Source organism: Giraffa tippelskirchi, chromosome X (assembly GCF_054371585.1).
Source record: "Giraffa tippelskirchi isolate mGirTip1 chromosome X, T2T-mGirTip1v1.2.pri, whole genome shotgun sequence".
NCBI classification, from domain to species: Eukaryota; Metazoa; Chordata; class Mammalia; order Artiodactyla; family Giraffidae; genus Giraffa; species Giraffa tippelskirchi.
Genome location: NC_137289.1, coordinates 21,090,646 through 21,116,192, shown reverse-complemented (window position 1 = coordinate 21,116,192; position 25,547 = coordinate 21,090,646).

Genomic DNA, 25,547 nt, shown 5'->3' with positions numbered 1-25,547 from the left:
ACTCTTTGCGACACTATGGACTGTAGCCTGCCAGGCTCTTCTGTCCATGGGATTCTCCAGGCCAGAATACTGGAGTGGGTTGCCATTTCCTACTCCAGGGGATCTTCCCCAACCAGGGATCGAACCTGCATCTCCTGCGGCTCCTGCATTACAGCCAGATTCTTTACTGCTAAGTCACCAGGGAAGTCCGAATTAGGGTAGGAGATTCCTATTTCTTAAAAATCTCTCAGATCACTGTTACACAGATTCAAGGGGCACCTCATGGTGTTCTATTTTATATCTTCATGTCTTCAATTCTCAAAAGGTAGCACATTGAGAAGAGAAGAAATGAAGAAGAATATGGGAAACCACTGGAATCTCGGTTCAGGAACTGTCAGAGTCAAAATGAAACAGGGAACTACAGAAGCAGGATGGTGATTTTGAGACCTGTTGGTTCTTTTAAATTTGTTTCTTCAGGTGATAAACTGTGCTATGTCCTGAATGTTTCCCAAAATGGTCAAGTCATAGCCTTAAAAGCGTTTATTTTTTAATTTCTGTATTTTTGGTTGTGCTGGGTCTCCGTTGCTGCACTCGGGCTTTCTCTAGTTGCGGCAGGTAGGGGCTACCCTTCGTTCTGTGGCTTCTCTTGTTGCAAAGCCTGGGCTCTAGGGCGCACGGGCTCCAGTAGCTGCAGTCCCCGGGCTCTGCGGTGCGTGTGCTTAGTTGCTTCACAGCATGTGAAACCTTCCTGGACCAGGGATCGAACCCCTGTCTCCTACACTGACAGGTGGATTCTTAACCACTGAGCCACTAGGAAGTCCCAAAAGTCATATCCTTAAAGTGAGAATTATCTGGGTACTAGTTATCTGCGGTCCCAGGGAAGGGAGGGGTGGATAGTGGCTACTGTACCTTCCTCTGCAAGCAGGTTTTGGAAGACACGCATAAAGAACCGCAAAGGGCAGTCTGAAGTGGCAGTTACTGGGATGATAAGAGTGGAGAGCAGAAAAAGAGAAAGGAGAGGGGAAGAAAGAGATGAACTTCCCTGCACACACACACACACCCCCACACACACATCCATTAACACCTGTGACTTCATTCTCCCACAGAGATTTGTTTTCTGTTTAATATTTATGGAGCTAAATTATTATTTTTCCCCAAAAATGGTTATGCCATTTTATTAATGTTATTATTTTTTTGAAAAGCAATTTTTATTGACGAATTTGGAAGGTAAGTCTCATAATAGTAAAAATACTAAAGACTTTTTTTAAAAAAATTCATTTTATTGAAGTATAGTTGATTTACCATTGTTGTGTTAATTTCTACTGTACAGCAAACTGACTCAGTTACACATATAGATTCTTTTTCATAATATTTTCCATTATGGCTTATCACAGGATATTGAATATAGTTCTCTGTGCTATAGTAGGACCTTGTTGTTTATCCATCCTATACATAAGGGCTTGCATCTGCTAATCCCAAACTCCCAGTTCATCCCTCCCCACCCCACTCCTCCTTGGCAACCACAAGTCTGTTACTACGTCTGTGAGTCTGTTTCTGTTTTGTAGATAAGTTCATTTCTGTCATACTTTAGATTTCACTTATAAGTGATATCATATGGTATTTGTGCTTTTCTTTCTGACTCACTTTACTTAGTATGATAATATCTAGGTCCATCAATGTTTCTGCAAATGGCATTATTTCATTCTTTTAAATGGCTGAGTAGTATTGCCAGGGGTGCTAGTGGTAAAGAATCCACCTGCCAATGTAGGAGACACAAGAGACATGGGTTCGATACCTGCATTGGGAATATTCCCTAAAGAAGGAAATGGCAACCCAATCCAGTATTACTGCCTGGGAAATCCCATGGACAGAGGAGCCTGGGGCTACAGTCCATGGGGTCGCAAAGAGTCTGAGACGACTTAGCAACTAAACAACAACATATGTGTGTGTGTGCACGCGTGTGTGTGTTAAGTCGCTTCAGTCACGTCTGACTCTTTGTAACCCTAGGGACCATAGCCTGCCAGGCTCCTCTGTCCGTGGGATTCTTCAATCAAGAATACTAGAGTGGGTTGCAATGCCCTTCTCCAGGGGATCTTCCCAACCCAGGGATTGAACCTGTGTCTCTTAGGTTTCCTGCACCGGCAGGCAGGTTCTTTACCGCTAGCACCACCTGGGAAGCCATTTATATATACATTCTTTTTTAAAAAAATTTATTTATTTTAATTGGAGGTGAATTACTTTACAATATTGTGGTGGTTTTTGCCATACATCAACATGAATCAGCCACAGGTACACATGTGTTCCCCATCCTGAACCCCCTCCCACCTCCCTCCCACCCTATCCCTCTGGGTTGTCCCAGAGCACCGGTTTTGAGTGCCCTGCTTCATGCATCAAACTTGCAATTGTCATCTATTTTACATATGGTAATATATATGTTTCAATGCTATTCTCTCAAATCATCCCACCCTCACCTTCTCCCACAGAGCCCAAAAGTCTGTTCTTTATATCTGTGTCTCTTTTGCTATCTTGCATATAGGATCATTGTTACCATCTTTCTAAATTCCATATATATGTGATAATATACTGTATTGGTGTTTCTCTTTCTGGCTTACTTCACTCTGTATAATAGGCTCCAGTTTCATCCACCTCACTAGGACTGACTCAAATGCATTCTTTTTCATAGCTGAGTAATATTCCATTGTGTATATGTACCATAGCTTTCTTATCCATTCATCTGCTGATGGACATCTAGGTTGCTTCCATGTCCTGGCTATTATAAACAGTGCTGCGATGAACACTGGGGCGCATGTGTTTCTTTCAATTCTGGTTTCCTCAGTGTGTATGCCCAGCAGTGGGATTGCTGGGTCATATGGCAGTTCTATGCCCAGTTTTTTAAGGAATCTCCACACTGTTCTCCATAGTGGCTGTACTAGTTTGCATTCCCACCAACAGTGTAGAGGGTTCCCTTTCCTCCGCACCCTTTCCAGCATGTATCGTTTGTAGACTTTTTGATGGCAGCCATTCTGGTCAGCGTGAGATGATACGTCATTGTGGTTTTGATTTGCATTTCTCCGATAATCAGTGATGTTAAGCATCTTTTCATGTGTTTATTAGCCATCTGCATATATATACATTCTTTTAAAAATATTCTTTTCCAGCATGGCTTATACCAGGAGACTGGATAGTACCCTGTGCTACCTTATCCATTCTATATGTAAGAGTTTGCATTTACCAACCCCAAACTCCAAGTCTATCCCTCCTCCTCCCCGCCTCCCCCTTGGCAACCTCAAGTTTGATTTCTATGTCTGTGAGTCTGTTTCTGTTTTGTAAACAGGTTCATTTGTGCTGTATTTTAGATTCCACATATAGGTGATATCATATGGTATTTGTCTTTTCCTTTCTGACTTAGTATGATCATCTCTAGTTGCATCCATGTTGCTGCAAATGGCATTATTTTGTTCTTTTTTTATGGCTGAGTATATTCCATTGTATATACGTATCACATCTTCTTTAATCATTCATCGGTCGGTGGACATTTGGGTTGTTTCCATGTCTTAGTTATTCCAAATGGAGCTGATATGAACATTTGGGTGCACGTATCTTTTCTATGTATGGCCTTTGTAATTAGTCAAAATGTCCTGCTAGCATTTAAGACATTCTTTTTGTTACTGTGCATACAGTCACCACCCAGGAAATTGGGCAGCGTGTGAGCCCATGGGATGGGCTTTGGAGGCTGTCACATATCAAAGAGGTTTCTCATCCCCATTTGTCACACTCATCATTGACACTTCCAAAGCTCTTCACTAGGGTGTCCAGGGGACAGGTATCAGAAAAGGGTTTCAGAGAAGAGCTGAACAGAGCTGTATCACCAGCTACCATACCATCACAGTATTCTGGATATAGGCCAATGTCTTTAGGGCACTCTGTCTCTCAGCAACTCCCTTTGCAGGCTTCTGCTGCTGCCTTGAATTAAGAGTTCATCTGATCACCTGGTGCCATGTGTCTCACCCTTGGCTGCCCCTTCAATTCACACAGGGGGCTTTTTCAAAACTACCAAAGCCTATACTGCACACCCAGAAATTCATTTGTTCATTGCTAGCTTATACAAATGTGACTGATTTCGGTGAGTTGCTTTTGTATCCTATAGTACTTTCTAAATTCATTAATCAGCATTTATATTGTTTTTGTGGATTTCTCGGAATTTTCATGAAATATAATCATTTTATTTTTGAAGACAGATAATTTTACTACTTCCTTTCAATTTGGATGCCTTTAGTACATTTTTCTTACCTGATTACGTTGGCTAAAGTGTTCAATAGAATTGACAAACTGGGCATTCTTCTCTTGTTCTGGATGTCAGGAGTAAAGAATTCAGAAATCTTGTCTGAACAAGCTATACATGATAAAGACTTGTTTTAAAAATCATAGTATGGGGGAATTTGAACAGTATTTTACAAAAATACATATTCTGGTTAGGTCACAATTATCTTGCAAGACGGCACACTAAAACGGGAAGGTGCGGGGAGTCGGCCATCAGAGAAGAAAGCGAAGGACCGGAGCCCAAGTGGGCCTCCAGCTGTCAGCACCGAGTCAAAGGGCGAAGGAGCCCACAGGCCCGCAATGGGGCCTCCGAGACCGCTGGAAGGCGCTCTGCTGCCTGCTGCTCTCGGTAGTATTGTTAGTAGTTAGTTAGTAGTTTAGTAGTTAGTTGGTGGTGCTGGTAGTTGGTAGTGTTAGTGGTTGGTTAGTAGTGTTAGTAGTTAGTAGTGTTAGTAGCCCTGCTGTGTGTGCCCCGAACGTCTCCCTGCCTGATCCGGAGGGCAGCCCTCGACGCAGGATGCTCTGCATGCTGGGCATCCGAGGCCCAGGCAGGGAGGCGCTGGGGGGATGCGGCCCCCTCTGCAGCCAGGCCTCCAGGGCAAAGGGCAGCCAAAGGGAGGGGTGGAGGTGGCAGCTACCCAGAGGGGAGGAGGCAGGGCCCCGGGTCTTACAGCAAAGGGAGGGGAGGAGAGCCTGGAGGACGCGCCGGCCTCTTGACGGACAAGGAGCGGTGAGCCATCCCAGGGGCCCTGTCAGGAGGCTCGCCCCGCCCTCTGAATACCAAGAGGGCCCCAACGTCACCACCCAGAAGGTCTCACGGGTGCAGTTCTCCCTCCAACGTCCCGCCTCTGTGAGCAGAGGGCGCAGGGCTGGGCCCCGCCTGCGGCCTCTCTGCTCACCGGGCTCCGACACAGGGGGAGGGAGGGTCCCCCAGCCTGGAGCCACCTGCTCTGGGCCCTGCTTTCTGACACTCCAGCTGTGGTTCTCAACTTGTGTGCCTCACAAAAGCCTCTGCAGACCTGGTGACCGCTGCGGGGAAATGCCCCGGAGCTGCTTTTACATATGATTCAAGGGGATTTATGTTCACACAACCTCCCGCCCTTCCCCTGGGCCCCCGGAGCTCAGAACCCTTGCTCTGTTCTCCTCCTAGCTTGAGTTCGGCTCTCAGCTGCAGGGTCGCCTCTGGGTGTCGTTCCCCTCAGTGGCCGCTAAATGGAGACAGAGACCTGCCTGGACGCTTTGCCTCTCTTCCAGGGCTAAGGGCAGCTTTTCACAGGTTAAGTTCGTCCTCATCTGGCGAGTGAAACTAGGACTCAGGACAAACGTCACCCCCGTATCTTCCCCTCTCCTCTCACACACATCTCTGAGTGAATGAACGCTGAACAAAACCACTTCCTGCTCCACCCGGGACACTCCTCCCTGTAGCATCCTGTCCCTTCCCTGATCACACAGTCTGAATGACTCCTTCCAGCAATAAAATCAGCAAGGCCAGATGCTGCGAATGCAGCTGTCTTTGACTGTCCCTGTGTTCCTCAGACCTATTGCCCTCCTCCCTCACGTTGTAGAAGACGGGCGTCCATGTTCTTTCTTGACTTCAGCATAACCCAACCAACAACTACTGTGGGCTGGAGTAAGGACACAGACCACATCTTGGTAGCTGTGTGACTTTTAGCTAGTTACTTAAGCTCTCCGTGCCTACGTGTCCTCTTAAATACAACGAGAATTGCAACAGTACCTACCTCGTGGAGTTACTATGGGAACAAAATGAATCTGTATTTCTAAACACTTATGACAATACCTAGCATATATGTTAGCTCTTCTAATGTGTCATGTTAGACTCTCATAGTGAGACCACAGAAATTACCTCTCTCTCTTTTTTTAATGGCATTTCCCATTTAGAGCTCCTGGTTTTTGTCTTTGGGCTTTGTCCCTGGTTTCATAAACTGTGTCTGGTGGTTGCTAACTGCTCTTTGGTCCTAGTTTTCTTCAAAGCCCTGGGGTTGGTGTAGTTGCTGCTATGCTCTGGGTTGAGACAGGCCTGGCAGCATATTATTTGAGTCCCAATGTTCTCTGGGAACATATAAAAGTAGGAACTCCCTCCACCCACAGATAGAAAGCCATTCCCTCTGGTGTAAATATTTGACCCTGGAGCACAGCTTTAGGGCCCAGGCATAAAACGCTGCTCCCGGACACTAGCCAAGCTCCCACCCCGCCCACTCAAGTGCACAGTTGTGTTTGACCAAGAACTTGCACAGCTCAAAGGTTTCCTCTTTCGACTACTTCTCTACTCCCAAATTTAGGAATGGCTTAAATGTTCTGTATGTTAACTATGCTGATTTATTCACCGTCCTGGTTGAACCCTAGTAAGAAAACTGGAAATGAAGGCAGTCCTATGTAGGAAGAGCCTCAGTGCAGAATTAGCCATCCTCCTCCAAAAGCCAGCCTGCAGGCCCATTGGAGAGCTCACCAGAAGTGGTCAGTATTGCATAATCAACCAGACATGTTCATACCATGACCCCTTTACTAATAAATTAATTATAAACTCAAGAAACAGAGTCAGGTGTTCCTAATGGATGTGTCTCAAGAATAAATTTCAGCAAATAGAAGAAAAAGAATATGCACCAAGAAGATGCTTTCAAAGACAGGATGGACCAGAAAGTGTATGAGCACATTGGACATGTTCACTAGCATCTCCATCTGCCAATGTCTGAGGCCACCCTCCCCAGCTCCACAGCATACTTCCAGGATTTTGTTAAGACTGGCTAGGTTATTCCTACTAACAATCTGAAAGCAATTCTTAAACCTGTGTATAAAAAATAAACAATATATTCTTATTTAAAAAGTCTTAAAGTAAATAAGGCATTACCTGGACAAAATAAAGGTAAAATGGAGACCTAGAGAGACAAATGAGGACTGGAGGCCACTTTTACCATGTGAATATTTTCCAAATCAGAAAATTGTTCTGATAATATCTTAAGACAAGAGGAACACAAAACGAAGGTCAAGATGTACACAAAGAAGGGAGTCTATCATGAGAGCCATCCTTCAATAAGCTGATACCCCAAAAGGGGTGTAATACGTGGCCCAGCCCTCAAACAGAATTTCATTACAGGTTCTACTTGTCTGATATGTAGGGAATACCATGCCTTAAAATTTAACATTATCTTCAACTGAGAGAAGCCCCAGTAATACCCCAAGTGCTCCATTTGACAGAGGCAAATGGAAATCTTTCTGGAGGAATGTGACTCCATCCTAGCCTAAAGTTATTGCTACAGATAACTGTCCAAGTATGATGACCAAAATAACCAGGCACATAAACAAACAAGGCACCATGGGCAATAGCAAGCAGAAAAATATACCTAAATGAGACACAAAATTTCAATGTATGTAACTATCAGACTTCAACAGTATGTGAACTGAGAAATTCCAGATGTTCAAGCTGGATTTAGAAAAGGCAGAGGAACCAGAGATCAAACTGGCAACATCAGTTGGATCATAGAAAAAGCAAGACAATCCCAGAAAAACATCTACTTCTGCTTCATTGACTATGCTAAAGCCTTTGACTGTGTGGATCACAGCAAACTGGGGAAAATTGTTAAAGAGATGGGAATACTAGACCACCTGACCTTCCTCCTAAGAAATCTGCAGGCAGGTCAAGAATCAACAGTTAGAACCGGATATGGAACAATGGACTGCTTCCAAATTGGGAAAGGCATACATCAAGGCTGTATATTGTCACCATGCTTATTTAACTTATATGCAGAGTACATCATGCGAGATGCTGTGCTGGATGAAACACAAGCTGGAATCAAGATTGCCGGGAGAAATATCAATAACCTCAGATATGCAGATGATACCACCCTTATGGCAGAAGGTGAAGAGGAACTAAAGAGCCTCTTGATGAAAGTGAGAGAGGAGAGTGAAAAAGCTGGCTTAAAACTCAACATTCACTCTGTATAATAGGCTCCAGTTTCATCTACCTCATTAGAACTGATTCAAATGCATTCTTTTTAATGGCCGAGTAATATTCCATTGTGTATATGTACCACAGCTTCCTTATCCATTCGTCTGCTGATGGGCATCTAGGCTGCTTCCATGTCCAGAAAGAAAAACACCAATACAGTATACTAACACATATATATGGTATTTAGTTAATCAGTAAAGATAACCCTGTATGCAAGACAGAAAAAGAGACACAGATAAATAGAACCGTATCATGGACTCTATGGGAGAGGGCGAGAGCAGGATGATATGGGAGAATGGCATTGAAGCATGTAAATTATCATATGTGAAACAAATCGCCAGTCCAGGTTTGACGCATGATACAGGGTGCTCGAGGCTGGTGCACCGGGATGACCTGGAGGGATAGGATGGGGAGGGAGGTGGGAGGGGGGTTCAGGAAGGGGAAAACATGTACACTCATGGTGGATTCATGTCAATGTATGGCAAAACAAATACAATATTGCAAAGTTAAAAAATAGATAAATAAACTAATTTAAAATAAAAATAAATAAATAAATAAGTGAATGACAAGTAAAACAAAACAAAACAAAAAATCTCAGCATTCACAAAACTAAGATCATGGCATCCGGTCCCATCACTTCATGGCAAATGGATGGGTAAAAATGGAAACAGTGACAGACTTTACTTTCTTGAGCTCCAAATCACTGAGGACAGTGACCGCAGCCATGAAATTAAAAGTCGCTTGCTCCTTGGAAGAAAAGCTATGACCAACTTAGCATATTAAAAAGCAGAGACATCACTTTGCCAACAAAGGTCCATGTAGTCAAAGCTATGGTTTTTCCAGTAGTCATGTATGGATGTTAGGGTTGGACTATAAAGAAAGCTGAGCGCTGAAGAATTGATGCTTTTGAACTGTGGTGCTGGAGAAGACTCTTGAGAATCCCTTGGACTGCAAGGAGATCCAACCAGTCAATCCTAAAGGAAATCAACTGAATATTCATTGGAAGGGCTGATGCTGAAGCTGAAACTCTAATACTTTGGCCACCTGATGTGAAGAGCCAACTCATTGGAAAAGACCCTGATGCTGGGAAAAATGGAAGGCAGGAGGAGAAGGGGACAACAGAGGATGAGATGGTTGAATGGCATCACTGACTCAATGGACATGAGTTTGAGCAAACTCCAGGAGATGCTGAAGGACAGGGAAGCCTAGTGTGCTGCAGTCCACGGGGTCGCAAAGAGTTGGATACGAGTTAGTGACTGAACACCAACAACAATTATCAGACACAGACCACAAAATAACTATGCTCACAATGTTTAAAGATATTTAAAAAAAAAGAAATCCCACTTCTAGTCAGTATAGAATAATGGAGACTAATTTATTCTCATGTGTGAACAATCAAGGACTAACAAATGTTATCAAGACACTGGACATCAGATTACAATGGATGGTGACCTTTAAAGATGGACAACAGACGATGTATCCCCCACAATTGTCCCAGCTTACTGATTTGAGTTTATAGGTCTCAGCAGCAGAGCAGGGTGGACTCTCTGAGTTGAGATGGGAAGAAGTATTGGGAATAATGAAGTAGCTAAGTTTGCTAGAGAGAGCACCAGGGAGGGAACTGCACAGAGAGAAAACTTCGGATATCTTCAGGGATACATCTGTGTGGGGTGTGAAACTGTGCAAAACTGAGTAAGAGCTATCCAAAAGGGCTGGAGGAAACAGTACCCAGCACTCATACAGGGCTGAGAATGAACCTATTCCCTACCTGCCAGACTTAAAAATACCAAAATTAAAAGCATTGGGTAGAGTACTCAGAAAGTTCTTGTGTTAGTAGTGGGGAATAATTACTCCTGAACGAAATATGGTTCTGGTGCTGCCTAAAAAATCCAAAGAATCAAACTTTCCAAGTAACTAAACTGCATCCTAATAAAAAGTTACCAAATATTTCTAGAAATACAAGAATACCCAGTATCCAACAAGGTGAAATTCACAATGTCTGGCATCTAACACATTACAGGCACATAGAATCTGGTAAACACAACCCATAATGAAGGAGAAATCAACTGAAATTGATCTGAATCTGACACAGTTGTTAATATTGGCAGAAAAGGAAATTAAAATATATTATAACAGTATATCTACGTTCAAAACAGTAAAAAGAGTCATGAAAAATATAAAGAGTCCAAATCAAAATTCTATAGATTCAATTACAATATTTAAAATGAAAGCTATACTGGATAAGATTAACATTACCTTAGCCATGGCAAGAGATTAGTGAACTTGAAGACATAGCACTTGGAACTATGTGTCTATCTATGTATGGTTGGTTATAGTTGCTAAGTCGTGTTTGACTCTTGCAACCCCTGCCAGGCTCCTCTGTCTATGGGATTTCCCAGGCAGGAATACTGGAGTGGGTTGCCATTTCCTTCTCCAGGGGATCCTCCCAACCCAGGGATTGAACCTGCATCTCCTGCATTGTAGGCAGATTCTTTACCACTGAGCCACAATGGAAGCCCGTTCATCTATATATCTTCTATCAAACCATGAGTTCATACTAATACCTCTAATTGCAAACTAACAAAACATGATTCTATTTAGTATTACCCTTTTCATATTTGTAACTACCTTCTCTGGCAATGAGAATACTGGCCTCCATTATACATAATGCATTTTTTTTTTTTTTGCTTAATACTAGAATTCACAGAAAGTAGTTTCAGAATTGATAATGCATAACCACAGAAAAACAAACTCAACATGAGATATCTACATGAAATTCACTTTTGAAGTAACTATAGATAGATAGGTAGATAGAATGACAGAATGAAAAACAGATATAGAGATACAGGTGTGTCTATATGTATACACATATAAATATTTACATATAAAAACACATGTTTCCTAGCTTTGCCCATGTAGAGAGCCTAGAAATGTGACAACACACTAGCATTGAGCATATTTAGCATTTGAATCTTAGTTTGGAAATACCATTCTGTATCACAAGGAATCAAGTTTTTTGAAGAATTGGCTAATCCTAGGGCTGATACTGGGAAAGTACATAATGACCTTTGAATACCATATTGTCAAGAAAAGAAGAAAGTGGTCAAAGAATGGTGTGTACATGTGAAAAGGACAGAGAAGCTGGCTTAAATAAATTGTATTGCTATTTACTGGCTAAGTTGTGCCCAACCCTTTTGTGACCCCATGGATTGTAGCCTGCCAGGCTCCTCTGTCCATGGGATTTCCCAGGCAAGAATACTGAAGTGGGTTGCCATTTCCTTCTCCAGGGGATTTTCCCAACCCGGGGATTGAACCTGCATCTCCTGCATTGACAGGCAAATTCTTTACTGCTGAGCCACCAGAGAAGCTCTTAAAATGTGTACCAATGGCCAAATAAGGGACAATATAAGTATTAATATAAACAATGACAATAACATTATAATCCATTGAGAAAAAAAAATCCATTATACTGAAATATATGTGGAAGAAGGAAGAACTCTTCCTTACAATGGGATATGAACTAGTAAGTGTAGAAGAAATGATGGAATTAGAAAATCACCATTTGGCAGCCATCATAATAATAATTGATTTAGGCAAGAATCAATAATGTATGCTATAAGGAGGGTTAAACATTTGGTGTATAACAGATTAATACATAGTCTTAAAGTCTCTCCCAGAAGATATTATGTACAAAAGGGAATATTATAACCTCATAGTGGAGAAAAGTGGGAGACAACTCCTTCATGAAATGATCAAAATTATCACAGTTAATGTCATCAGTAACGCGAGAAATTGACATTTTTTGCCTCTTGATATGGTGCACTGAGAAAAATGCATCAGTTTTGTGATAGTTCTGCCAAAAAAGGCATAACCAGAATCTAATCAAGAGGACACATCAGACAAACCCAAATTGAGGGACATTCTACAAAATAACCATTGTGCACGCCTCAAAAATGTGAAGGCTGTGAGAGACAAAAAATAAATGATGAAATGCTCCAGATTAAAGGGGACTAAGCAAAGAGACATGACAGTTGAATGCAACTCATGATTCAAATTTTCTTTTCCTAAGAAAGGACATTATTGAGATAACTGGCAAAATTTGAATAATGTCTGTAGATAAGCTGTGTTACTGTTAATTTCTCAGTTTTTATAATTGTGCTACAGTTTTTAAAAGACAATGACCTTGCTTTTAAGAAATATAAATTGAAATACTGTGTTTGCAACTTATTTTTAGTGGTTCAGAAAAAAATCTCATGTACAAATACATACATAGATATGGCGGCGGGGGGAGAGACAGACTAAAGCAAATGTAATAAAATAAGCTTTTGGTAATCCTAGTGATTAATATAAGGGAATTCTTTGTACTATACTTTGAACTTTTCTGTAGGTCTAAAATTATGTTTAAAAGATTTTTAAAAATCTATCATGCTTGGGTGGGAGGAATTGGGAGACTGGGATTAACATATATATATATATATATATATATATATATATATATACACACACTATTGATACTATTTATAAAATAGATAACAATGATAACCTACTGTATAGCACAGGGAACTCTACTGCTCTGTGGTGACCTAAATGGGAAGGAAATCCAAAAAAAGAGGGAATGCATGTATTAATATATGTAGAGCTGATTCACTTTGCCATACAGCAGAAACTAACACAGCAGTGTAAAGCAACTGTACTCCAAAAAGAAAACTCAATCATGCTTAACAAAATGAGAATGTTGTGGTAAAACTATTAGCTAAAACTTTTATAAAAACCAAGATACTTTCAGTCTCAAAATATCTCCCTAAGAAATATGTATCATTTACAAAAGGGAAAATAGTGGTAAACTCTGACATACATCACCATGACCAAGTATTACATGTTAACATTATTAATATTGGAACAAAACAATACCATGTGCCTGCTGATATTGATATTATGCAATGAGAAGGAAATAAGATAACTTCTGTGGCACTTCTGACTGAAAAAAGAAAAGCATAGGGTAACCTCAATCTAATTATGAGGCAACATCACATGAACCCAAATTGAAAGAACTTTCTGAAAAATAACTGACTGATATTCTTCAAAAAAATAGAGTCATAATAGAGGAAGACTGGAACTATTTCAGATAAAAGAAGGAAAAAGAGACATGACAACTAAATGCAACACATGATCCTGGACAATAAATTTGAAAGTCTAGGTGACAGGCATGTGATCATTTTTGTATTATTCTTGCAAATTTTCTGGGTGAAATAATTAAAATAAAATTTTTAAAAGTGTATCTGAAGGCATGGATTCTTTTACTATGCTCCAAAGTTGTCAAAGTTTTATTGGACTAAGATTATACTTAAAGGTTTTGTAGAATTCTCCAATGAAGACTTCATAATCTGGTGCCATTTATTGGAGCAAGGGAGATCCCTCCCAGCTAAACTTAATAATAATATTATTATTATTATTATTATTATTATTATTATTATTATTTTTGCAGTTGGCCTATTAGACTTTTTGTCTCTACTGAAGTCAATTTAGCAAGTTGGATTATAATAAAAATTATCCAAAATTTCAAATTTATTTACATAGAGTTGTATAAAATAGTTTCTCTTTTCTGGCTTAAACAACAGGTATTTATTTCTCATGATTTTGTGAACTGGTTGGATGATCCTTCTGGATGATTCTGAGGTCAGTTGTCAATGGGCCTGAATGATCTCGGAAGGCCTCACTCACATACCTAGATTGGCAGGCTGTTGACTGAAGCATGTCAGTTCTCCACCTGGCCTCTTCAGTGTATTATTTCAGGCTCATTCCCAGGAAGATGGACTCACATCTAACTTTGGATGCATCACATGTGTTATTATAAAACATCAGAATCCACCTGCCAATGCAGGAGATGCAGTTCGACCTCTGGGTCAGGAAGATCCCACATGCCATGGAGCTCCTAAGCCCACGTGCCACAACCGCTAAGCTCGTGCTCTAGAGCCCGGGAGCCACAACTGCTCAGCCCTCGTGTCCTAGAGCCCACGCTTCACAAGAGAAGCCACTGCAATGAGAAGCCTACACATTGCAATGAAGAGTAGCCCTCATTCACTTCAACTAGAGAAAAGCCCACATGCAGCAATGAAGACCCAGCACAGCCAAAACGAAATAAAAATTTTTAGAAAATCACGAACCAAAGCAAACGACTTGGTCAAGCCTCAACTTAAGGCGTGGAGTAATAGGCTCTACCTCTTGATGGGGAGGCTGGAAAAGTCACTTTGCTAAAATAGTTATGGGGCAGAGGCAGGGAAGGGGGAGGGATAAATTGGGAGACGGGGTGGAGGTAGACATATACAAATGATATATACACAATAGATAACTAACAAGGACCTACTGTATAGCACAGGGAACTCCGCTCAATATCTTGTAATAACATACAAGGAAAAAGAATCTAAAAAAGAGTGGACATATGTATATGTAAAACTGATTCACTTTCCTGCACACCTGAAACTAACACAGCATTGTAAATCAACTATACTCCAATAAAAATTAATTAAAAAATAAAGTAGAAAGAGAGGAAACTCTGAAGTCATGTATAAACATTCTGAGACTTTCTGAAACTAGAAACCATTACATGGAGTAAAAAAATTACAAAGACACTGAAGATGAATATTTACAGCAAAAAAAACCTGACAAACTCCTTCAATGCCTGAATCTGGGGAGAATTTCATTCAATTATTATAGGGTAAACAAATTTAAACTAATATTAATAAAAATTAAGACCTGCAAAAAAATTTTTTTAAAAGACATGCATTTAGGAAAAGGAATAATTTGCAATCATTTTGCAACCTAGCACACCTTATCTGGTTAAGCATTGATAGCCTTCTCTAAAGTGAGTGTGTTCTGGTGGGCATGTACGTGAGACATAAATATCTTATACTCTGTGCTCCCTTTGAGAACTCCATCTATACATCTCTTCTCCACACTTCCTTGGCACTAGTCTGCCAACGTTGCCCTTTCCAAGTCCCTAACCAGTTAGTCAAGCTATTCATCAACTGGTCATGAATAGATACATATTCGAGGCCATTTCTCCTTCCAGTGGATACTTGGAGTTCTTTTTTTTTTTTTTTTTTTTGATGTTCTTAGGTTTATTTATTTATTTTGCCAAACAACTCAGTTTATTTCTTTTTTTTTAACTTTACAATATTGTATTGTATTCATTGACATGAATCCACCATGGGTGTGCATGTTTTTCCCTTCCAGAACCCCCCTTCCACCTCCCTCCCCATCCCACCCCTCTGGGTCATCCCGGTGCACCAGCCCTGAGCACCCTGTATCATGCATTGAACTTGGACTGGCAATTTGTTTCACATATGATAATTTCCATGCCTCTATGCCATTCTCCCATATCATCCCACCCTTGCCCTCTCCCATAGAGTCCATAATTGACTGTTCTATTTATCTGTGTCTCCTTTGATGTCTCGCATACAGGGTTATCTTTACCAATTAACTACATACCATATATATGCGTTAGTATACTGTATTGGTGTTTTTCTATCTGGCTTACTTCACTCTGTATAATAGGCTCCAGTTTCATCCACCTCATTAGAATTGATTCGAATGTATTCTTTTTAATGGCTTGGAGTTCTGACCAGTGGTAATATTTCACTACACTTTTTCTGGGCTGACCCTGTGTGAGGCTGCAGTGTACTCTCCATCTTCTTCTAGCTGGTTCCAACAGTGTGCGCAGAGCTATATGTAAGCCAGTTCTATTCTTCTCTTTCCCTGTTTACTGGTTACAGGAAACTCTATGGGGGCTGAGGGAAAAGCAGTGGAGTATGAACACTGGAAACTGGAGCCATCTGCTTCCTCATGCCTTCCATACTTACTCAGCTCTGTCCTTATATACAACTTTCATTTTACAATGGAATACTGCTCTATATATGCAATTTTATGATTTGATGGATTAACAATACACACTTCATGATAGGAAATTCAGGTTACATCGTTATTTGGTATTTCGCCACACGATGTTCAGTCTCTCCTAGGGTACAGTAGCAAGCCAGGAGCTGCTTTTCTAATAGAGAGTTGCTGAGAAAGAAGGGTATGCCTTACTCAAAAACTCCAGGCAACTGTGCAGTAATTCTTTAAGTGGGGCTTGCCAGAGTCTACACAGAGCATTTCTGTCTGCCACAGACACTTCAGCAATTCTAAGACTGTTAGGTCTGCTAAATCCTAACAGCCATGCAGTAGGACAGTTTTCCTCACAGCTTGGCTCTGCTGCAAAACCTCTGCTTCCTTCTGGCCCTACTTACAAATGGCAATATTATAGCTTTCCTGGTAAGTGGATTGCAGCAGCACACCTGAATGTGCTGCCTGTTCTCCACAAAATCCAAAGAAGCCTGCAAGGCATTGTGCTCTCTTCCTGGTTATGGAAAAGAGTGCTAATGTACGGCAACTTCTTTCAGGCCACTGGAGCCCTAATAACTTCACTAATGAGGCAGGACCCTGAGTTTGATGGGGTTTATCTCTCATTCATGTGTCTTCCTAAGGTATGTACAGTTCCTTTCACTTGCTGTTCATCAGCTCAAGTTAATATGATGTCATCATTGTAAGAGTCCTGCACAATGATCTGTGTGATATTAAAATGATGATGACCTCTCTGGACTCTCTTGTGACAGATAGCAGGAGGGGTGCCATAGTAAGAAAGTGAAAGAAGTACAGCAATTTCTCCTGTTTCCTCAGAGGTAGATTTCTTACCATCTGTTGCTGGGGATGAGGGGAGGGTGGAAATCACACTCAATAGGTCAATATCTGTACAGTGATTAAAGAGGCATTGGTTCTCCAGGCCAAGATAAAGGTGGGTAAGGGAGGCTAATATTAGAAGAGACATTCTTGCTGGGTTTCCAGGGCTGGATAGAAATTCCACTGGTTTAGAATCACGTGTATTTTACAGACACTGTATCAAACCTGTGCATAGACTTGGAGATAAATGTTTATGGGAAGAGGAGTAAGTCTGTATGGCTGGATCAACAAGAATTATTCCGTGCACATGGGCTGGGTCCAGATCTTGGAAGGCCTTAAGAAGACCTGAGCAATCGGTTTCTCCTTCATTAGGGTCCCCATGCATGAATTTACACATCCCTCCATTGTGTACCTGGTACGCTTTGTACATGACTTAATAGCAAGCACTTCCCACCTGGCAAAAGGTCTTAGAAAGCAGGGAAGAGTGGCATCCATATGGGTCAGCAAAAGATATAGACACGTTGCTATATGAACTTCCCCAGTCGTTTGATATGGTGCTTTCAGAGGTCCACAGAACGGTTTGCAGCAAAAAAGTCCACCAGTATTCCCCTGCTCTTCTCAACCTCACCCCAGGGCTATCTCTTGGCCCAAACCCACTGCAGCCCTTTTGCTTCCTTCCAAGGCCTGTGTTCACAAAAGCATTGGGTCTGGACTTGCTGGGGTTGGGTGGGGGGCAGGCCTTGCTTCCCGGAAGTCCTTATAAACCAGTGACTTTGCCTCCTTAGGGATGCAAGGGACGTGAGCAGCTGGATCGCTCATCAGAGCTGACCCTTCCCAATCACTAAGGACACTCTGTTCACAGTTGCTTGGCCAGAAAAGTCTCAAGTCTCTGGAACCTACTCATTGTTACTAAATTCAAGCTTTCAGAAGACATATTGGCTGGAACTCTGTGTCTTCATCTTTTTCTTTTTAGAAATATAAAATCTCTATCTAATACACTCTCTAGCCTCCAAGCCCAGAGTCAAGTGGAACAAACGCAGAGAAGTTGTCCTATTTTCTACACAGTTAAGAAATGGGGAATTCAGTGTGTGTTTACAGTGATGGCAACATTAAAATAGCTCATGCTACATTGCCAAATGAAGGATAACAGAGACATAAACACTGCCTTTTAAAAGATTCTTTTAGGGAAAAAAGTATGAATCGAATCATTTACTGAAGTACTGTTTGAACAGATGGTGTGATTAACAGCTAACATGTAAGCCATCTTGGGAGCTTATGGAAAAGTAAACAAGTGGAGCTAAAAAGAAATCACTTTATTCCCCAAAAGCGTCTTTCATTCATTTTACTAGGAAAATTGGAAAGCCTGTGGTTTGAAGGCTGTGTTTCCTTGGGGGATGTTAGGAGTGAGCAGAGAGAGTCTCTTTAGAGCAAGACCACATCCACGCCAGGTTGAGTTTTGAACTGGCTTCCTGGGGGATGAGATGGGCCAAGTCAACCCCTCAGAAGGGCTGGTCCTGGGAACCACTGAGGACACTCTACACCTCTGCTTGTTCTGAAACACCTCCTGTGCACGAGGTGGAGAGAAGGGAGTTAAGAGCTGACGTCACATACACTCTTTCCTCCAAGGCCAGCTCACAATGGCCTCGGGAGTCACATACTCCAAGGCCAATCTCCCAATGGGAAAATAGAGGTTGAGAAAGGAGGAAACATCTCCTAAACCCACATGGCTACTTCCTTTGTGGAGCTGCCGTTGAAACTGTCGAGTTTCAGAGCTCCTTGGAGAGGCAGCTGATTCCAGAGGAAAGAACACGGAGCAGGCTGTCTGGAGATGCAGGTATGAGAGTCTTCTCTGCTACCTAATGCCTCAGAGACAGACTTTGTTCCTTTCTGGGCTGTAACTTCCTCATCTTTAGAATGCGGGCCCTGTATCATGGGCTCCAAGGTCCTCAGTTGGTCATGAAAATGGTATCATACATCACATCGGCTTCCCCAGCTCCATTCCTGACCTTCCTCACCAGATGTGAGGAGAAACCCTTGCACACTGGCACAGTTCTAGCCATTGTGCCCTGACCCACTTAGACAACTCCCCAGGTAATGGCTGCCCCTTGGCAGAGCTCGTTCCCTACTCCTTCACCAGAAAGTGTTGCATGCACCCACCTCAGCTCGCCCAAGTGCTCTCTCTATGTAACATTTACGGGTGTGTAGTGACCCTCCAGGCCCTGTGCTACACGCCGTGGAAAGCAAACAACAGTGAGCAGGAAGGACACAGTGCCTCTCCTCCCAAAATTAGACCCAGTCCTGGAGGCACACGAGTGAACAAATAAAAATATAGAGGGGTGAGTGTGAGCATAAGAAAAGGAGTCCAATTTCTTCCTGAGGAGTCAAGGGATGCTGCCCCATGGTAGTAACCTTGGCACCAAACTAAATACATATCTAATCAACCATCCAGATATTTAGAATCACTCAGGTGACTACCACAGATTTGTGTGCCTTTCATCCCAGCATTTGGTACCACTTAGTCCTAAAGGTTGGATTCCCAGGCCACTTTTATGTTTCCAAATAAATAGAGAATTAATTGGGGCTTCCCTTGTAGCTCAGTCGGTAAAGGATCTGTCTGCAGTGCACGAGACCTGGGTTCGATCCCTGGGTTGGGAAGATCCCCTGGAGAAGGAAATGGCAACCCACTCCAGTATCCTTGCCTGGAAAATCTTAAGGAGAAGAGCAACTTTAGCATTATGAATCCAGAAATAAATTTTTTCTCTTGGGCCTGTTCTTGTAAATACTTCTGAACTCTTTTACATGAACTCTTTTCTTCTAATTGCATCTCTGGGACCTAATCCTGGAGGGTTTGAAATGATTTGCCTTTCCGACTTTGAAACCTTTGAGGCTGTGTCCCCTGCCAGGTGTGATTCCACTTCCTTCCCCGGACATCTTAATAAACGGACTTTGGAGTCTTCCTCTCCCCATTTAATAAAGATGCTGCTGCTTTTGAATTACATTGGGAATTCACTTCAGGTCTCTACCAAGTAGAAAAAAGCCTACTCCTACTGCATGTTCTGTGTTGATGCATGATACTGCTCAGCTCAAGGATTCTCTCCTGGGATGGAATGATCCCTTGGAACACTGCTGCAGGTCATCAGAAGAAAGCAATTCCTATAACATCTCAGATGCCTCTCTGTAAGGATACTTACCACCCTGTCCCTCACCTTAGAGGTATTTGTGTCCAAGAGTTACCTCTTCCTGCCCAAGTCAGGCAACAACAGTGTTTTGGTTTTCCTGGGATGCTATATGCCAAGGGCCAATGCGTTGTATGTAGGAAGTGCTTGTCCAATATTTGGCCAATGTCCAAATTTTCAGTGTTGCTTTACTGTTCTCTCAATGCTGTTTTATTGGCATGTAGAACTTGCCATAATTCATTCTCAAAGTCAGCCATCTTCATTCTTTTCCATATGGCATCAATATTGATTCATTTTTTTTGTTATTACCAGGTGCTAAAAATTACACTCTACTCTTCTTCATTCCGAGGCATTTTCTGTTTTTTCTCTTTTAATTTTCTTTCTTCTTGTTAATTTTTTGTGTATTTTTCTTCTTTTTTTTCATTTTATTTGCTCATCTCCAGTAATTTCTTCTGGCCTTAGGGACCATAAGTTTATAAATAAATTATTTTTATAATTCTAATTTATTTTTCATGAAAAACTTTATATTGATTTCTTTATTGGTTAAAAAGCAAATATTATTCACTATGATTTTTGATGGTCTATTTTACATTGACCATAAGAAACCAGACATACCCCAAATCATAGAGCAAGAAAAGTCCTGAACTGTTGTCCGTGCCACAGGGGAAATGCTTGAGTGGTTAACAGGGCCCAGCATTTTCTATACTTTGACATAATGACTGTGAAAATACACATAGGAATAGGGAAAGAGTCCAAATGTTGTTAATGGCCATGACCAACAGTACAATTCTCTTTGGTTTTGGTTCCATTACCTACAGTTTTCTGTGGCTTTCATGTTCTCTCATTTGATTAGAAAAATGTTATCAAAAAGAGTAACTGTCCAGTGACAGTCATTTGCTTAACAGAGGAGAAATGAAAGTCCCATGTGTTCTGGCACAACCAGGGCAAGAAATCTGGCCTCAGGACTTCTAAACTAAGTTGTTCTTTGAATTGAGATTTGAAGAAGGCACAGACTTAGAATTCTGTTTCTCAATCAACCTAAAATTTGAGTGAAATAAGAATCCTATGCATTTGAAAACCTGGCACTCATTCTAGAGTCAAGTCGGAAATGGTTTTACATAGGCAATGGATATGCTTCCTAGACTTCAACTCTCTTTTAGATGGCACAGTCATCTGCACACATCATCTTCCAGAGATCCCCTTGCCCTGCTCTAGTTTCTCTTGCCAGTCATCTGCTCTACCCAAGTGCCTGTTGCCAACAGTGGCTTCAGTCATCCAGGGTTGCTCACAACCTCTGGTGCAAAAGGATATTAGACCCTTTTGGTAAACGCCTGTCAAAGCTCTGGGTAGGCGTTAGTTTCACTGAAGGAACCTGAGCTTTTACAGGATGGGTGCTGATGCCTGCTAATTGCTATCACCTCATAATTAGATTGGCGGAAATGTCACTCCAGGGATAGGGGTATGAAAACTGTTAGGCTTAAAAGCTGTCTTCTCAGAGGACCCTGAGACTGAGGACTGTGAGATCAATAGCACATTTCTAGGCCTTAGTTCTATGAGGGATTCAGAGGGCACAGAGAACTACAAATAGGGTACAAGACCCACAGATGCCTATGGGACTACTATTTGCAGTGACCTGTAAAACACAGGTGATCTCCAATTAGTATAATGCAAAGAGCAAATACAAGGTTGTAGCTAGGCTATCGGGCTTTCCAGGTGGCACTTGTGGTAAAGAACCCGCCTGCCAATGCAGGAGACATAAGAGACTTGGGTTCAATCCTTGGATTGGGAAGATTCCCTGGAAGAGGGCATGGCAACCCATTCCAGTATCCTTGCCTGGAGAATCCCATGGACAGAGGAGCCTGACGGGCTACAGACTATAGGGTCGCAAAGAGTCAGACACGACTGAAGGGACTGAGCATGCGTGCTAGTTGCACACAGCTAGGCTATTGGATGGGATTTCAGAAATAATCACCATCCCTTCTATATCAGCAATTGGTAAAATTGCAGCATGAGAGCCAAACCAGCCTATTGCCTGTTTTTGTAGATAAACTTTTATTAGAGTACAGCTGTGCCTACTCATTTAAACAATCTCAAAGGCTGCTTTTGTGCTACAATGGCAGAGCTAAGTACTTGCAACAGAGACCTATGGCTGCAACAGAGACCAATGGTCTGTAAAATCGAAAATATTCCTGATGACAGAAAAACTTAGCCAACCTCTGGTTCTAGATCATAAAGAAAAAAAGTTTGAAGAAATAATCCTGCATGGAAGCCAGGATAAAAGGGAGTTAAAGAAATCCCAGCCTACAGTGTTGAAGCTCAGTGATGGAAGAAATTAACGGAGGAGAAGGAAGGGTGGAGTGTGGAAACCGTATTCCTGGACTAAAATATACATGGATGAGGCTATTTCTACAAAAGTGAGTCTGAGTCATCTAACACTGGCACTGACAAACGATGGCCTGCAGGCCAAATCTGGTCTGCATGTGTTTGTTGTTGTTATTTTAATAGACTATTTTTTAAAAAGCAAGTTTAGGTTTAGCAAAAAATTGATCAGAAAATACAGAGAGCTCCCATATTCCTCTTCTCCCTGTCTCACAGTTTCCCCTATTATTAACATCTTTCATTATTGTGGTACATTTGTTTAAAATGATGAACAAATATTGATATATAATTATTAACTAAAGATCACAGTTTAACTTAGGTCTTTGAACTATACAATTCTATAGGTTTTGAGAAATGTATAATGTCATGTATCAATCAATAGAATATCATATGGATATTTGACCAAGAGCAATGAATGACAGTCCCTGTTGCTCCCTATCTTCCCAGCACCTGGTGTTGTCAGTGTTTTGGATTTTAGCCATTTTAATAGATATATAGTGGTATAACATTGTTGTTTTAATTTATAATTTCTTAAAGATACATAATGTTAAGAATCTTGCATATGTTTATTTGTCATCTGTATATCTTCTTTGGTGAGATGAATTTGCAGATCTCTTTCCCACTTTTAAATTGGGTTGTTTATTTCCTTAACTTTGATTTCTTGAAAGTTCCTTATATATTTTAGATGTAAGTCTTTTATAAGATAAATGTTTGGCAAAGATTTTCTACCAGTCTGTAGATTATCACTTCATTCTCTAAACAGTGTCTTTTACAGATCACAAGTTTTACCTTCACTGAAGTGAAATTGATGACACTTGTCTTTAATAGATTATGCTTTTGCTGTTGTGTGTAAAAGGTCATCATCAAACCAAAGGTGACACAGATTTTCTCCTATGATATCTTTTAGGAATTACATATTTCGTATTTTAAAATTTAGGTCTCTAATTCATTTTGAGTTAATTTTTGTGGAAGGAGTAAAGTCTCATTTGTTATAAAGACTATCTTTCTCCATTGAATTGTCTTTGCTCCTTTGTCAAAGATCAGTTGACCCAATAGTGTGTGTCTACTTATTAGCTCTTCCTTACATTCTATTGACCCATTTTTCTGTTCTTTAGCTAATATCACCCAGGCTTAATCACTGTAGCATTATATTAAGTCTTGAACTCAGGTCAGGACACATCTTCAACTCTATTTTTCTTCAGTACTATGCTGGCTGTTCTGGGTCTTTTCCTATTCCATATGAACTTTAGAATTATTTTGTTGCTGTCCATAAAATTACTTGGTTATATTTTGGATTGAATCTATAGATTAAATTGGGAAGAATTAACATCACAATTAATGGTGAAAAAGTATTTTACAAAATTCAACATACATTCATGATAAAAACTTCCAACAAATTGGGTATAGAAGGAATGTACCTCAACATAATGAAGCCCATATATGATAAATCCATAGATAACATCATTTCTAATGGTGAAAGTTTGAAAAATTTTCCTCTAAGAGCAGGAACAAGACAAGTGTGCCTAGTGTCACCATTCCTATTGAACACAGTAGTGGAAGTCCTAGCCAGAGCAGTTAGGCAAGAAAAAGAAAAAAAATCCAAATTATAAGGAAAAAGTAAAATTGTTTCTGATTGCAGATTATATGATATTTTATATAGAAAATCCTAAAGATTACATGAAAATCTGTTAATACTGAAAAGCAAATGAGGAAAAGTTGCAGAATACAAAATGAACATATGGAAATTAGCTGTGTTTCTATACACTAATAGTGAAATACATGAAAAACAAAGAAAACCATTCCATTCACAAGAGCATCAAAACCAATAAAATACTTAGAAGTACATTTAACGAAGGAGGTGAAAGATCTATACACTGAAAACTGTAAGGCATTGGTTAAAGAAATTGAAAAAGACATAAATAAATGGAAAGATATTCTGTGTTTACAGATTGGAAGAATATTATTAAAATGTCCATACTCTGCAAACCTACTATAGATTCTATACAATCCTGATCAAACTTCCAATGACATTTTTCATAGAAATAGAGAATCCTGAAATTTGCATAGAACTACAGAAGCCACTGAATAGCCACAGAAACACTGAGAAAGAAGAAAGCTGGAAGCATCACATTTCTTGATTTCAAACTATATCACAAAGCTATAGTAATCAAAAGATCATGGCCCTGGCATAAAAACAGACACATAGACTGATGGAACATAATCGAGATCCCAGAAAGAAACCCTCACATATATGGTCAACTAATATTTGACAAGGGAGCCAAGCATACTCAATGGGGAAAGTTTACTCTTTTCAATAAATGGTGTTGAGAAAACTGGATAAACACATTCAGAAGAATGAAATAGATCCCTATCTTATACCACTCATAAAAAGTAACTCAAAATGAATTAAAGACTTCAGCATAAAACCTGAATCCATAAAACTCACAGAAGAAAACATAAGGGGGAAAGCTCCTTGATACTGGTCTTGCCAACACTTTTTCAGATATGATGCCTAAAATACAAGCAAGAAAAGCAAAAATAGGTAAGTGGGACTTCATCAAACTAAAAAGTGTCTGCTCAGCAAAAGTAACAATCAACAAAAAAAGAGACCTATGGAATGGGAGAAAATAATTGCAAACCACTTATGAGGATGTGTGTGTTAGTTGCACAGTCATGTCTGACTCTTTGCAACCCCATGGATTGTAGCCCACCAGGCTCCTCTGTCCACGGAATTCTCGAAGCAAGATTACTGGAGTGGGTTGCCATTTCTTCTCCAGGGGATCTTCCTGACTGAGGGATTGAACCCAGGTCTCATGCATTGCAGGCAGATTCTTTACCATTTGAGCTAAAGTAAAGTCCCATTTATTAGGATAAGAGGTTACTATACAAAACATACAAGCAATTCATACAACTCAACAGCAAAATAAACAATCAGATTAAAAAATGGGCAGAGGACCTTTATGGACATTTTTCCAAAGACACACAAATGGTCAATAGATACATGAAAATATGCT